This window comes from Dermochelys coriacea, chromosome 2 (genome assembly GCF_009764565.3).
Source record: "Dermochelys coriacea isolate rDerCor1 chromosome 2, rDerCor1.pri.v4, whole genome shotgun sequence".
Classification (NCBI taxonomy): Eukaryota; Metazoa; Chordata; order Testudines; family Dermochelyidae; genus Dermochelys; species Dermochelys coriacea.
The window spans coordinates 90,383,542-90,395,854 of NC_050069.1; positions in this window are offsets into that span (position 1 = coordinate 90,383,542).

The following is a 12,313-nucleotide window of genomic DNA, read 5'->3' on the forward strand; positions in this document are numbered from 1 at the left end:
CTAACAGAGGGAGTTTGCCTGGGATCTGTCTGAGAGGAGGTACACTAAGGGCTGCATTAGGGAGGCTGTGTTGGTGAGTATCTGAGTGTCTGTTGTAGGGACAGTTTGACAGTTTGACTGTGTGCTTGATTGGTTGTTTGAAAAGTGTAAATTGGGAGTGCTTTGTTCCAGGTGAGCCTTGAGTGGGCCTGACTGTTATAAAAAGCCAGTCAGCTGTGAACCAGCTGAGCGGCGAACAGAGGGAGTTTGCCTGGGGAGTGCCCACTGAGGCTTACATCTTGCTGGCTTCTCTGAGTAGTCACTACAACTCCTAAGGAAGCTCTTAGAAGGAAGGTAATATGGATAGGGAGTGTTCAGCTGTTGTGACCTGCACTGGATGTGCCATCTTTGTCTTTCTTCCACAGGACAGAAGCGACTTTGTCTGTACAAAGTGCAAGCTGGTCTCCATATTGGAAGAGAAAGTTCAAGGTCTGGAGAAACAAGTATCAGCCCTGCGTTGCATAAGAGAAACTGAAGATTTCCTGGACAGACGTCAGGATATGCTTCTACGGACACAATGTTCTGAAGATTCAGAGCAGGCTGTGCAGCGAGGACAGAAGGACGGTAAAGAAATTTGGCAGCATGTGACCTCCAGAAGAAGAAAGGGGAGCGTCCATATACCAGCAATGCAGATACAGGTAAGCAACCGTTTTCATGTTCTCTCCACAGGCACTAATGCGGAGAGTGGACTAGATGATACATCTGAGGGAAGGGAACAGAAGGAGATTCTGCCGATTGGAAGGCATGAGATGCACTGTCCTAGGGATGGGGGTTCCACGACCACCACTCCCAAGAGAAGGAGGCAGGTGGTGGTGGTCGGGGATTCTCTGCTCAGGGGGGCTGAATCATCTATCTGCCACCCCGACCGGGAAAACCGAGAAGTCTGCTGCTTGCCAGGAGCTAGGATTCACAATGTGACAGAAAGAGTGCCGAGACTCATCAAGCCCTCAGATCACTACCCCTTCCTGTTTCTCCACATGGGCACCAATGATACCACCAAGAATGACCTTGAGCAGATCTCTGCAGACTATATGGCTCTGGGAAGAAGGATAAAGGAGTTTGAGGCGCAAGTGGTGTTCTTGTCCATCCTCCCCATGGAAAGAAAAGGCCTGGGTAGAGCCTTTTCGTGGAAGTCAATGAATCATGGAAGTCAACGAATGGCTATGTGGTGGTGTCGGAGAGAAGGCTTTGGATTCTTTGACCATGGGGTGGTGTTCCAAGAAGGAGGAGTGCTAGGCAGAGATGGGCTCCACCTAACGAAGAGAGGGAAGAGCATCTTTGCAAGCAGGCTGGCTAACCTAGTGAGGAGGGCTTTAAACTAGGTTCACTGGGGGAAGGAGACCAAAGCCCTGAGGTAAGTGGGGACATGGGATACCGGGAGGAAGCACGAGCAGGAGAGCGCGAGAGGGAAGGGCTCCTGCCTCATACAAAGACAGCAGGACAAACAGCAAGTTATCTCAAGGGCCTATACACGAATGCGAGAAGCTTGGGAAACAAGCAGGGAGAACTGGAAGTCCTGGCACAGTCAAGGAATTATGATGTGATTGGAATAATAAAAACTTGGTGGGATAACTCACATGACTGGAGTACTGTCACGGATGGATATAAACTGTTCAGGAAGGACAGGCAGGTCAGAAAAGGTGGGGGAGTTGCATTGTATATAAGAGAGTAGTATGATTGCTCAGAGCTCTAGTATGAAACTGCAGAAAAACCTGAGAGTCTCTGGATTAAGTTTAGAAGTGTGAGCAACAAGTGTGATGTTGTGGTGGGATTCTGCTATAGACCACTGGACCAGGGGGATGAGGTGAATGAGGCTTTCTTCCGGCAACTAATGGAAGTTACTAGATCACAGGCCCTGGTTCTCATGGGAGATTTCAATCACCCTGATATCTGCTGGGAGAGCAATACAGCGGTGCACAGACAATCCAGGAAGTTTTTGGAAAGTGTAGGGGACAATTTCCTGGTGCAAGTGCTGGAGGAACCAACTAGGGGCAGAGCTCTTCTTGACCTGCTGCTCACAAACCGGGAAGAATTAGTAGGGGAAGCAAAAGTGGATGGGAACCTGGGAGGCAGGGACCATGAGATGGTTGAGTTCAGGATCCTGACACAAGGAAGAAAGAAGAGCAGCAGAATATGGACCCTGGACTTCAGAAAAGCAGACTTTGACAACCTCAGAGAACTGATGGGCAGGATCCCCTGGGAGAATAACATGAGGGGGAACGGAGTCCAGGAGAGCTGGCTGTATTTTAAAGAATCCTTATTGAGGTTACAGGGACAAACCATCGCGATGTGTAGAAAGAATAGTAAATATGGCAGGCGACCAGCGTGGCTTAACAGTGAAATCCTTGCTGATCTTAAACACAAAAAAGAAGCTTACAAGAAGTGGAAGGCTGGACAAATGACCAGGGAAGAGTATAAAAATATTGTTCTGGTATGCAGGAGTGAAATCAGGAAAGCCAAATCACACCGGGAGTTGCAGCTAACAAGAGATGTTAAGAGTAACAAGAAGGGTTTCTTCAGGTATGTTAGCAACAAGAAGAAAGTCAAGGAAAGCGTGGGCCCCTTACTGAATGAGGGAGGCAACCTAGTGACAGAGGATGTGGAAAAAGCTAATGTACTCTATGCTTTTTTTGCCTCTGTCTTCACAAACAAGGTCAGCTCCCAGACTACTGCACTGGGCAGCACAGCATGGGGAGGAGGTGACCAGCCCTCTGTGGAGGAAGAAGTGGTTCAGGACTATTTAGAAAACCTGGACGAGCACAAGTCCATGGGGCTGGATGCGCTGCATCCGAGAGTGCTAAAGGAGTTGGCGGATGTGATTGCAGAGCCATTGGCCATTATCTCTGAAAACTCATGGGAATCGGGGGAGGTCCTGGACGACTGGAAAAAGGCTAATGTAGTGCCCATCTTTTAAAAAGTGAAGAAGGAAGATCCTGGGAACTACAGGCCAGTCAGCCTCACCTCAGTCCCTGGAAAAATCATGGAGCAGGTCCTCAAGTAATCAATTCTGAAGCACTTAGAGGAGAGGAAAGTGATCAGGAACAGTCAGCATAGATTCACCAAGGGCAAGTCATGCCTGACTAATCTAATTGCCTTCTATGACAAGATAACTAGCTCTATGGATTAGGGGAAAGCAATGGACGTGTTGTTCCTTGACTTTAGCAAAGCTTTTGACACAGTCTCTCACAGTATTTGTCATAAATATAAAGGGAAGGGTAAACACCTTTAAAATCCCTCCTGGCCAGAGGAAAAATCCTTTCACCTGTAAAGAGTTAAGAAGCTAGGATAACCTCGCTGTCACCTGACCACAATGACCAATGAGGAGACAAGATACTTTCAAAGCTGAAGGGAGGGAGAAACAAAGGGGCTGTCTGTGTGATGCTTTTGCCGGGGACAGAACAGGAATGGAGTCTTAGAACTTAGTAAGTAAGCTAGCTAGATATGTGTTAGATTATGATTTCTTTAAATGGCTGAGAAATTAGACTGTGCTGAATAGAATGAATATTCTTGTCTTTGTGTCTTTCTTGTAACTTAAGGTTTTGCCTAGAGGGATTCTCTATGTTTTGAATCTAATTACCCTGTAAGGTATTTACCATCCTGATTTTACAGAGGTGATTCTTTTTACCTTTTCTTATATTAAAATTCTTCTTGTAAGAAATTGAATGCTTTTTTCATTGTTCTTAAGATCCAAGGGTTTGGGTCTGTAGTCACCTATGCAAATTGGTGAGGATTTTTATCAAGCCTTCCCCAGGAAGGGGGGTGCAAGGTAATGGTGAGGATTTTGGGGGGAAAGACATTTCCAAACAACTCTTTCTCAAAAAAATAAACCCGGACGTTTGGTGGTGGCAGTGGAAGTCCAAGGGCAAAGGGTAACATAATTTGTATCTTGGGGAAGTTTTAACCTAAGCTGGTAAAAGTAAGCTTAGGAGGTTTTCATGCAGGTCCCCACATCCTGTACCCTAGAGTTCAGAGTGGGGAAGGAACCTTGACATGGTGGCAGAGCGGTGGGATCAACTTGAAATCATTTTGAGATTTTTTTTGAACCAGAAGCACAGATTTGAAAAGGAAATATTTTTTTTTTCCTTTGGGCTGCTGGAAAGCAGGTTTGCAACTGGGAGTAGTTGGAGTCCGTCTCTCTGCTTTGGGGCTAGGGCAGAGACAAAAGGGAATTGTCTTTTGTGAGCTGGAGCTTTCTCTACCTAAAGGCAGGATAGTTAACCTCCTGCAGGGAACTTCACCAGTCTTCACAGACCTGACTTTTTTTTTTTTTATTTCCCCCTAAGAGCAACTAGAGGGGTTTTCTGCCTATTTTCCTGGAGCCAAAGGTGTTAGGGATTTTTTTAGGATTTCTCTGTAGGTTGACAATCACTATCAGAGAATTCAGGTATCATATTCAGCACAGCAAAATTTTTCAAGCCAAGTTTTTTTTGTTTTGGTTTTCTGTCTAACTCTCGGGTGTAAAGTTAATTAAAAACAGAGAGGTTAGGATGACAGACTCCACGGTTCAACAAAAGCTGGAATTAGCCAGATTTGAGGCTGAGGAAAAACAAAAGGAACATGAAAGACAGATAGAACTCCTGCGAAAAGAAAGGGAGGCAGCGAAAGAGGCAGAACAACACCAAGTGGCTGCCCACAGGAGAGCAATGGAGGCCAAGGACAAAGAACTGGAGGCAAGGGCCAAAGAACTGGAGGAGAAGGAAAAAGAGAGGAAGCATGTGGAGGAGGAGAAGGAAAACGAGAGGAAGCATGCACTGGTGATGGAGAAGGCAAAGGTTCAGCAGAATACCTCCTCCAGGTACCTTCTCCAGGTACCACTTCCCATCCCAGAAAGTTCCCCACCTACAAGGCAGGCGATACTGAGGCCTTCTTAGAAAACTTCGAAAGGGCCTGCGTTGGGTACAGCATCTCTACAGACCAATATATGATAGAGCTGAGGCCACAGCTCAGTGGACTCTTAGCTGAGGTGGCGGCTGAAATGCCTAGGGAACGCATGAACCAGTATGAACTGTTTAAAAACCAAGGTGAGAGTCAGAATGGGGCTAACCCCTGAGCATTCCCATCGGCGGTTCAGAGCCCTAAGGTGGAAACCAGACATGTCATTTACCCGACATGCCTACCACATTGTGAAACATTGGGATGCCTGGATATCAGGAGCAAGTGTTAAATCTCCAGAAGATTTGCACTTCCTAATGCAAATGAAGCAATTCTTAGAGGGTGTTCCTGAGGAAATAGAAAGATACATCCTAGATGGGAAGCCCAAAACTGTAATCGAGGTGGGGGAGATTGGAGCCAAATGGGTGGAGGGGGCAGAGAAAAAAAAACTGATCACAGTTGAAATGGATACCAGAAGGGACAAACTCGGACCACACCCTACTACCGGTGGCCACCCAAGGCCCCATTTACCCCCCAAGGAACCCTCCAGCCATCTTATCATCCCGCCACACTGTTCTCCAGCAACCCACCTCGCCCCAGTGACCCATGTTTTAAATGTAACGAGCCGGGACATGTGAAGGCCAACTGCCCCAAGAACCCCAACAGATTACAGTTCATTGCAACTGTAGAATCACCCCAGAGGTCCTCAGGCCCAGATACCTCCCAGATACCCTTGGAGCAGAGGGAAACTGTGAGTATGGGCAGGAAGAAGGTCACTGAATGGAGGGACACTGGAGCACAGGTGTTGGCTATCCATGCTTCCTTAGTGGACCCCAATTTAATCAACCTAGAGATCCAAGTGACGATTCAACCCTTCAAGTCCAATTCTTTCAATTTGCCTACAGCCAAGTTGCCTGTCCAGTACAAGGGCTGGTCAGGAACATGGACTTTTGCAGTTTATGATGATTATCCCATCCCCATGCTGTTGGGGAAAGACTTGGCCAATCATGTGAAGGATGCCAAGAGGGTGGGAATGGTCACCCACAGCCAGACTAAACCAGCCGTCACGCCTAGGGCTGTTCTGGAAACTCCGACCAGGACCCAGTCAGAGGTGATGGACCCGGACCCCAGGCCAATGTCTGCAACAGCAGTAGTGGATCCAGTCCCAGAGACCCAGACAGAGCCAGTCCCAGAACCGGAACCGGCAGAACAACCAGCACCAGACCCATTGCCAGCACTGAATCCAGTACTTACAACCCCAGAGGGCCCCACAAAACCTGAACCGGTAGCAGCCGATAACCCTACCCAAGAGGCTCAGCCAGACCCTGAACCCCAACATAGTGCACCAGCGGAGAGCGGTTCACAGTCAACAGAAACAGCCCCATCCCCTACATCGCTTCCAGCGGGACCAAGCATAGATCCACAACCCAATGAGGAACTGATGTCTCCAGCATCAAGGGAGCAGTTCTAGGCTGAATAGGAAGTAGATGAAAGCCTCCAGAGAGCTTGGTCGGCGGCACGGAGCAACCCACCGCCTCTCAGCTCTTCTAATTGATCCAGGTTTGTTGTAGAAAGAGGACTCTTATACAAGGAAACTCTTTCTGGTGGACACCAGGAAGACTGGCATCCTCAGAGACAGTTGGTAGTTCCAACTAAGTAATCAAGTCAAGCTCCTGAGCTTAGCCCACGATCATCCTAGTTGCCATGCTGTGGTGAACAGGACCAAAGACTGGTTGGGGAGGTCATTCCACTGGGAGGGAATGGGCAAGGATGTTTCTACCTATGTCTGGTCTTGTGAGGTATGCCAAAAAGTGGGAAAACCCCAAGACCAGGTCAAAGCCCCTCTCCAGCCACTCCCCATTATTGAAGTTCCATTTCAGCGAGTAGCTGTGGATATTCTGGGTCCTCTTCTGAAAAAGACACCCAGAGAAAGCAGTACATACTGACTTTCATGGATTTTGCCACCCGATGACCGGAAGCAGTAGCTCTAAGCAACACCAGGGCTAAAAGTGTGTGCCAGGCACTAGCAGACATTTTTGCCAGGGTAGGTTGGCCCTCCGATATCCTCACAGATGCAGGAACTAATTTCCTGGCAGGAACTATGGAAAGCCTTTGGGAAGCTCATGTGGTAAATCACTTGGTTGCCACTCCTTACCACCATCAAACAAATGGCGTAGTGGAGAAGTTTAATGGAACTTTGGGGGCCATGATACATAAATTAATAAATGAACACTCCAGTGATTGGGACCTCGTGTTGCAGCAGTTGCTTTTTGCCTACAGATCTGTACCACATCCCAGTTTAGGGTTTTCACCATTTGAACTTGTATATGGCCTTGAGGTTAAGGGGCCATTACAGTTGGTGAAGCAGCAATGGGAGGGGTTTACACCTTCTCCAGGAACTAACATTCTGGACTTTGTAACCAACCTACAAAACACCCTCCGAACCTCTCTAGCCCTTGCTAAAGAAAACCGACAGGATGCTCAAAAAGAGCAAAAAGCCTGGTATGATAAACATGCCAGAGAGCGTTCCTTCAAAGTAGGAGACCAGATTATGGTCTTAAAGGCGCTCCAGGCCCATAAAATGGAAGCGTTGTGGGAAGGGCCATTCACGGTCCAGGAGCACCTGGGAGCTGTTAATTACCTCATAACATTCCCCACCTCCAACCAAAAGCCTAAGGTATACCATATTAATTCTCTAAAGCCCTTTTATTCCAGAGAATTAAAAGTTTGTCAGTTTACAGCCCAGGGAGGAGATGATGCTGAGTGGCCTGAAGGTGTCTACTATGAAGGGAAAAGTGCTGGTGGCGTGGAAGAGGTGAACCTCTCCATGACCCTCGGGCGTATGCAGCGACGGCAGATCCAGGAGCTGTGCACTAGCTACGTGCCGATGCTCTCAGCCACCCCAGGGCTGACTGAACAGGCATACCACTCCATTGACACAGGTAATGTTCACCCAATTAAAGGGTGTCTTACCGGGTGTCTCCTCAAGCTAAAACTGCTATAGAACGGGAGATCCAGGATATGTTACAGATGGGTGTAATCCACCCCTCTGGCAGTGCATGGGCATCTCCAGTGGTTCTAGTTCCCAAACCAGATGGGGAGATACGTTTTTGCGTGGACTACCGTAAGCTAAATGCTGTAACTCGTTCAGACAACTATCCAATGCCATGCACAGATGAACTATTAGAGAAACTGGGATGGGCTCAGTTCACCTCTACCTTGGACTTAACCAAGGGGTACTGGCAGGTACCGCAAGATGAATCCGCCAAGGAAAGGTCAGCCTTCACCACACATTTCAGGCTGTATGAATATGTTTTGAATCTAATTACCCTGTAAGGTATTTACCATCTGTACCCTAGAGTTCAGAGTGGGGAAGGAACTTGACAGTATTCTTGCTAGCAAGTTAAAGAAGTATGGGCTGGATGAATGGACTATAAGGTGGATAGAAAGCTGGCTAGATTGTCGAGCTCAGCGGGTAGTGATCAATGGCTCCATGTCTAGTTGGCAGCCAGTATCAAGTGGAGTGCTCCAGGGGTCGGTCCTCGGGCCAGTTTTGTTCAATATCTTCATTAATGATCTGGAGGATGGTGTGGATTGCACCCTCAGCAAGTTTGCAGATGACGCTAAACTGGGAGGAGAGGTAGATATGCTGGAGGGTAGGGATAGGATACAGAGGGACCTAGATAAATAAGAGGATTGGGCCAAAAGAAATCTGATGAGGTTCATCAAGGACATGTGCAGAGTCCTGCACTAGGACAGAAGAATCTCATGCACCGCTACAGACTAGGGACCAAATGGCTAGGCAGCAGTTCTGCAGAGAAGGACCTAGGGGTTACAGTGAACGAGAAGCTGGATATGAGTCAACAGTGTGCCATTGTTGCCAAGAAGGCCAATGGCATTTTTGGATGTATAAGTAGGGCCATTGCCAGCAGATCAAGGGACGTGATTGTTCCCCTCTATTCGACATTAGTGAGGCCTCATCTGGAGTACTGTGTCCAGTTTTGGGCCCCACACTACAAGAAAGATGTGGAAAAATTGGAAAATGTTCAGTGGAGGGCAACAAAAATTATTAGGGAACTGGAACACATGACTTATGAGTAGAGGCTGAGGGAACCAGGGTTGTTTAGTCTGCGGAAGAAAAGAATGAGGGGGGATTTGATAGCTACTTTCAACTACCTGAAAGGGGGTTCCAAAGAGGATGGATCTAGACTTTTCTCAGTGGTAGCGAATGACAGAATGAGGAGTAATGGTCTCAAGTTGCAGTGGGAGAGGTTTAGGTTGGATATTAGGAAAAACTTTTTCACTAGGAGTGTGGTGAAACACTGGAATGCGTTACCTAGGGAGGTGGTGGAATGTCCTTCCTTAGAAGTTTTTAAGGTCAGGCTTGACAAAGCCCTGGCTGGGATGATTTAGTTGGGAATTGGTCCTGCTTTGAGCAGGGGGTTGGACTAGATGACCTCCTGAGGTCCCTTCCAACCCTGATAATCTATAATTCTAAGTGATTTTTGTCTGCGTCCTCACTGCACAGTGGTGGGTTCCAGCCGAAGTGAAAGAAGAACCTGGATTCTAATCCAACCCCTGTAGCTGGGTAAGCTATCTGAGGCCTTACAACACCTTCAAACCTGAGTCAGAGGTTCTTCTGTTTAGATGAGGGTTGGGCAGAAAACCAGGTGTGACAGATACTGCAACCACATGAAGTATATTTGGAGGACTGTTGTATTAACTTTATGAAGGTTATATGTATTGCTGTGGATTAGGGAGTCATCTTCTCGACCGAGGAGGGTTACCACAGCTCCTCCAGAAACTAAAAGCACTAGGGATAAGTACTGACCCTGGGACAGTAACCAGCTCCAGAGAAGTACCAATCCCTGGTGTGGTTTGCATATACTGGTGCAGGCTGGAGTCAAGAGACAAAGAGGCTTTTGGCATAAAAACATGAGTTTAACCTGACACAGAGGAGCCTTCATTTTGCTCAAAGAACAGACATGATGTTTTGTCCAAGGGAGGACAAAACCCTGGAGAAGAGTTGGAAGGACTTGAACCTACCAGCATCTGCATTGGACTGGTGGGGGGTTACAGGTAAAGCATTCAGATCCTTTCACTGTTTTATATGTTTTCTCACAAATCTTTTGTCCTCAAATAAATGTACTCTGCTTTGTTAGAGCTGTTTTTGGTCACTTGTAACTGCTGGCACATGCTGGTCATAGCCCTTGGAGAGAAGGCAAAGCACAGGAGCTGCATTTTTGGTCAGACCTGCTGAGGAGAATCACAGTGAATTGCAGGGGAGCTGTAGCCTAAACTCCTGATCAGAAAGGAACGGGTCCCTTTCCAGAGGGAGATGACATCAAGAGGCCTGAGACCTGAGAGGGCATTCCTTGAGCAGACCGCTTGGGGGGATCAGGTGCAGTAACCCTAAAACAGTGACACCTGTAAGAGCCTGAGTTAACTGTGAGGTGAATACATACCTTTAACAGACACAGGACAGAACTTGCAGCCCAGGGCTAGTGGACCCTAAGTTAGCTTCCCAATCTTGGTTTGCTCCAGGGACTGAAGAAGGTCTTCAGTGTAACTTAACCTGTTTAAGTTAAGCCTCCCCTGCCTTTTGGACCACAACACCTCCTACAGTCTCTGCAGTGGTCTCCTATAACCTCATGCTCAACACACCCTCCCAGCCCTGCCCCGGCACATCCTCTATGCAATGGGGTCCTTGAAAAACAGCCTTACATCTCTTCTGCTGTGCCTGCACTGAGGAGTCCTCTTCCAACCACAAGGGCCTATTTATGCTGCTCCAGTCTTTTAGCTGGTGTAAAGGAGCCATTGTATGTGGAAGGCATATGTGTATCTCACCTTCAGTTTCTAGCCTTCTATAGTCCCAAAACTTCAGTCTTTGAAGTCACAACTTGTGCATGTATAGAAAGGCTTTCACTGACCAAAGGCTGATTCTTGTATGTTCCTGCTCTTGACCAGGGATGATAATAATTGGAGAGAGAATCCACGGTGGAGTGGGGTGGAATTAAGACTTTGTTGGGATTGCATCACCCATAACTGGAGGAGTCACAAGTCCACTATTTAGGACATCATTTGAAAAATATCTATATATTTAATATGATTAAAATTATATGTTCTGCATATGACAATCAGGTTACAAAACAGCTATTATTATTATTTATTTAAATGTTTTAAAGTTTTTATATATTTTATTTTAAGTACTTTTTTTATCCCTTTCATGAGTCTTAATGTAAAAGGCTCAGATAAAGCAACAAAAACACCCTAAAATGACATAAAATAGATTTCCTATACCTAAAGATATCAACATTTTAAGGTTCAATATCTTTGAACCTTCCAGGGACTGAATCCAGTTCTGTCTGTCCCATCTGTCTGTCTGGGAAGTTCCATCTTTCCTCTTTCCAATGGTATAAAGCTCCTATTTCTATCCCCTACTGAGGCATGAGCTATCGGACATGAAACTGCGCTTGGCACAGGACTGAATATTGTCTGTCCAAGGCCTCAGGCCAGTGCAATTGAGGAGGGATTGTCCACATTTGGAAGGAAAAAGGAAACTGTTTCTTGAGAAGCTTGCTTTAAATTTAGTCATTGAATTATTTTAAACAGAGATATAGAATAATAACCTCAAAATACCACACTGGGAGTAGGGTTGCCAACCCTCCAGGATTGTGACACCTCCAGGAATATATCCAACCAGAATTGGCAATCCTAGCTGGGAGTGTCTTGAGAAATGGAATTTTTCACAAGACAAAAACAGGCCTGTGCATTTGCTGAGCCTAACAAACATATATAAAATCTCTGACAACCAGTCAGAAAGCTCAATGTGTGCCCAGAGTTTTAAAGCCATTTTCTAATGGTGAATAGGTCCTCCATGAATAAGGTTAACTGAGCTAAATTCCTTTCTAGTAACATAATTGAAAGTTTAATTACATCAATAGTGAGAAATTTGACCCAATGTGTTTGTAAAATATTGTCTAAATATAACACATATTTGTTGAGCAAATAAATCAAAATAGTGCATCAGTGTTTAAAATATGCTTTAGTATCCACAAGGGTACATAGTGAGCTGAAGAAGGCCTTGCCTCCTGGAAGATACTAAATAAGGATTCAAATCTACTCTGACATATTTACCGTTGTTGTTCTTGTTGCATTCTCCAGTTTATTTTGCACAGCAGCAAAATGTTAGATGATAAAATGAGCCAAATTCATCCCAGGCTTAAGTAAGCTGAAACTGAGCATGAATATTAATTGGTATATTGATCCCTGAAGAACCTCAAAATGAATGAAAAAAATTGGCCAAGGTCTCAATTTAGTAAATACTGACTTCCGTGAGATTAAGCAGAGATTTAAAATTAAGGGATTACTGATGTGTGTAAAGTTAGCATCATGTTAGTGC